The following is a 4614-nucleotide window of genomic DNA, read 5'->3' on the forward strand; positions in this document are numbered from 1 at the left end:
ATCACAGGAGAACTACAAGATAACAGGAGAACTACAAGATCACAAGAGAACTACAAGATCACAAGAGAACTACAAGATCACATGAGAACTACAAGATCACAGAAGAACTACAAGATAACAGGAAAACTACAAGATCACAAGAGAACTACAATAAGGAGAACTACAAGATCACAGAGAACTACAAGATCACAAGAGAACTACAAGATCACAAGAGAACTACAATAAGGAGAACTACAAGATAACAAGAGAACTACAAGATCACAGGAGAACTACAAGATCACATGAGAACTACAAGATCACAAGAGAACTACAAGATCACATGAGAACTACAAGATCACAGGAGAACTACAAGATCAAAGGAGAACTACAAGATAACAGGAGAACTACAAGATCACAAGAGAACTACAATAAGGAGAACTACAAGATCACAAGAGAACTACAATAAGGAGAACTACAAGATCACAGAGAACTACAAGATCACAGGAGAACTACAAGATCACAGGAGAACTACAAGATCACAAGAGAACTACAAGATCACAAGAGAACTACAAGATCACAAGAAGATCACAAGAGAACTACAAGATCACATGAGAACTACAAGATCACAAGAGAACTACAAGATCACAAGAAGATCACAAGAGAACTACAAGATCACATGAGAACTACAAGATCACAGAGAACTACAAGATCACAGGAGAACTACAAGATCACAAGAGAACTACAAGATGAAAGGAGAACTACAAGATCAAAGGAGAACTACAAGATAACAGGAGAACTACAAGATCACAAGAGAACTACAATAAGGAGAACTACAAGATCACAGAGAACTACAAGATCACAAGAGAACTACAAGATCACAAGAGAACTACAATAAGGAGAACTACAAGATCACATGAGAACTACAAGATCACAGGAGAACTACAAGATCACAAGAGAACTACAAGATCACATGAGAACTACAAGATCACAGGAGAACTACAAGATCACAGGAGAACTACAAGATCACAGGAGAACTACAAGATAACAGGAGAACTACAAGATCACAGGAGAACTACAAGATCACAAGAGAACTACAATAAGGAGAACTACAAGATCACAAGAGAACTACAATAAGGAGAACTACAAGATCACAGAGAATTACAAGATCACAAGAGAACTACAAGATCACAAGAGAACTACAATAAGGAGAACTACAAGATCACAAGAGAACTACAAGATCACAGGAGAACTACAAGATCACATGAGAACTACAAGATCACAAGAGAACTAGAAGATCACATGAGAACTACAAGATCACAAGAGAACTACAAGATCACAAGAAGATCACAAGAGAACTACAAGATCACATGAGAACTACAAGATCACAAGAGAACTACAAGATCACAAGAAGATCACAAGAGAACTACAAGATCACATGAGAACTACAAGATCACATGAGAACTACAAGATCACATGAGAACTACAAGATCACAGAGAACTACAAGATCACAGGAGAACTACAAGATCACAAGAGAACTACAAGATCACAGGAGAACTACAAGATCACAAGAGAACTACAATAAGGAGAACCACAAGATCACAAGAGAACTACAATAAGGAGAACTACAAGATCACAAGAGAACTACAAGATCACAGGAGAACTACAAGATCACAGGAGAACTACAAGATCACAAGAGAACTACAAGATCACAAGAGAACTACAAGATCACAAGAAGATCACAATTGAACTACAAGATCACATGAGAACTACAAGATCACAAGAGAACTACAAGATCACAAGAAGATCACAAGAGAACTACAAGATCACATGAGAACTACAAGATCACAGAGAACTACAAGATCACAGGAGAACTACAAGATCACAAGAGAACTACAAGATCAAAGGAGAACTACAAGATCAAAGGAGAACTACAAGATAACAGGAGAACTACAAGATCACAAGAGAACTACAATAAGGAGAACTACAAGATCACAAGAGAACTAAAATAAGGAGAACTACAAGATCACAGAGAACTACAAGATCACAAGAGAACTACAAGATCACAAGAGAACTACAATAAGGAGAACTACAAGATCACATGAGAACTACAAGATCACAGGAGAACTACAAGATCACAAGAGAACTACAAGATCACATGAGAACTACAAGATCACAGGAGAACTACAAGATCACAGGAGAACTACAAGATAACAGGAGAACTACAAGATCACAGGAGAACTACAAGATCACAAGAGAACTACAATAAGGAGAACTACAAGATCACAAGAGAACTACAATAAGGAGAACTACAAGATCACAGAGAACTACAAGATCACAAGAGAACTACAAGATCACAAGAGAACTACAATAAGGAGAACTACAAGATCACAAGAGAACTACAAGATCACAGGAGAACTACAAGATCACATGAGAACTACAAGATCACATGAGAACTACAAGATCACAAGAGAACTACAAGATCACAAGAAGATCACAAGAGAACTACAAGATCACATGAGAACTACAAGATCACAAGAGAACTACAAGATCACAAGAAGATCACAAGAGAACTACAAGATCACATGAGAACTACAAGATCACATGAGAACTACAAGATCACATGAGAACTACAAGATCACAGGAGAACTACAAGATCACAAGAGAATTACAAGATCACAAGAGAACTACAAGATCACAAGAGAACTACAATAAGGAGAACTACAAGATCACAAGAGAACTACAATAAGGAGAACTACAAGATCACAGAGAACTACAAGATCACAGGAGAACTACAAGATCACAGGAGAACTACAAGATCACAAGAGAACTACAAGATCACATGAGAACTACAAGATCACATGAGAACTACAAGATCACAGAGAACTACAAGATCACAGGAGAACTACAAGATCACAAGAAGATCACAAGAGAACTTCAAGATCACATGAGAACTACAAGATCACATGAGAACTACAAGATCACAGAGAACTACAAGATCACAGGAGAACTACAATATCACAGGAGAACTACAAGATAACAGGAGAACTACAACATCACAAGAGAACTACAATAAGGAGAACTACAAGATCACAAGAGAACTACAATAAGGAGAACTACAAGATCACAGAGCACTACAAGATCACAAGAGAACTACAAGATCACATGAGAACTACAAGATCACATGAGAACTACAAGATAACAGGAGAACTACAAGATCACAAGAGAACTACAATAAGGAGAACTACAAGATCACAAGAGAACTACAATAAGGAGAACTACAAGATCACAGAGAACTACAAGATCACAAGAGAACTACAAGATCACAAGAGAACTACAATAAGGAGAACTACAAGATCACATGAGAACTACAAGATCACAGGAGAACTACAAGATCACAAGAGAACTACAAGATCACATGAGAACTACAAGATCACAGGAGAACTACAAGATAACAGGAGAACTACAAGATCACAGGAGAACTACAAGATAACAGGAGAACTACAAGATCACAGGAGAACTACAAGATCACAAGAGAACTACAATAAGGAGAACTACAAGATCACAAGAGAACTACAATAAGGAGACCTACAAGATCACAGAGAACTACAAGATCACAAGAGAACTACAATAAGGAGACCTACAAGATCACAGAGAACTACAAGATCACAAGAGAACTACAAGATCACAAGAGAGCTACAATAAGGAGAACTACAAGATCACAAGAGAACTACAAGATCACAGGAGAACTACAAGATCACATGAGAACTAGAAGATCACATGAGAACTACAAGATCACAAGAGAACTACAAGATCACAAGAAGATCACAAGAGAACTACAAGATCACATGAGAACTACAAGATCACAAGAGAACTACAAGATCACAAGAAGATCACATGAGAACTACAAGATCACAGGAGAACTACAAGATCACAAGAGAATTACAAGATCACAGGAGAACTACAAGATCACAAGAGAACTACAATAAGGAGAACTACAAGATCACAAGAGAACTACAATAAGGAGAACTACAAGATCACAGAGAACTACAAGATCACAGGAGAACTACAAGATCACAGGAGAACTACAAGATCACAAGAGAACTACAAGATCACATGAGAACTACAAGATCACATGAGAACTACAAGATCACAGAGAACTACAAGATCACAGGAGAACTACAAGATCACAAGAGAACTACAAGATCACAGGAGAACTACAAGATCACAAGAGAACTACAATAAGGAGAACTACAAGATCACAAGAGAACTACAATAAGGAGAACTACAAGATCACATGAGAACTACAAGATCACAGGAGAACTACAAGATCACAAGAGAACTACAAGATCACATGAGAACTACAAGATCACAGGAGAACTACAAGATAACAGGAGAACTACAAGATCACAAGAGAACTACAAGATCACAAGAGAACTACAAGATCACATGAGAACTACAAGATCACAGAAGAACTACAAGATAACAGGAAAACTACAAGATCACAAGAGAACTACAATAAGGAGAACTACAAGATCACAGAGAACTACAAGATCACAAGAGAACTACAAGATCACAAGAGAACTACAATAAGGAGAACTACAAGATAACAAGAGAACTACAAGATCACAGGAGAA

The sequence above is a fragment of the Labrus mixtus genome, unplaced genomic scaffold (assembly GCF_963584025.1).
Source record: "Labrus mixtus unplaced genomic scaffold, fLabMix1.1 SCAFFOLD_70, whole genome shotgun sequence".
Classification (NCBI taxonomy): Eukaryota; Metazoa; Chordata; class Actinopteri; order Labriformes; family Labridae; genus Labrus; species Labrus mixtus.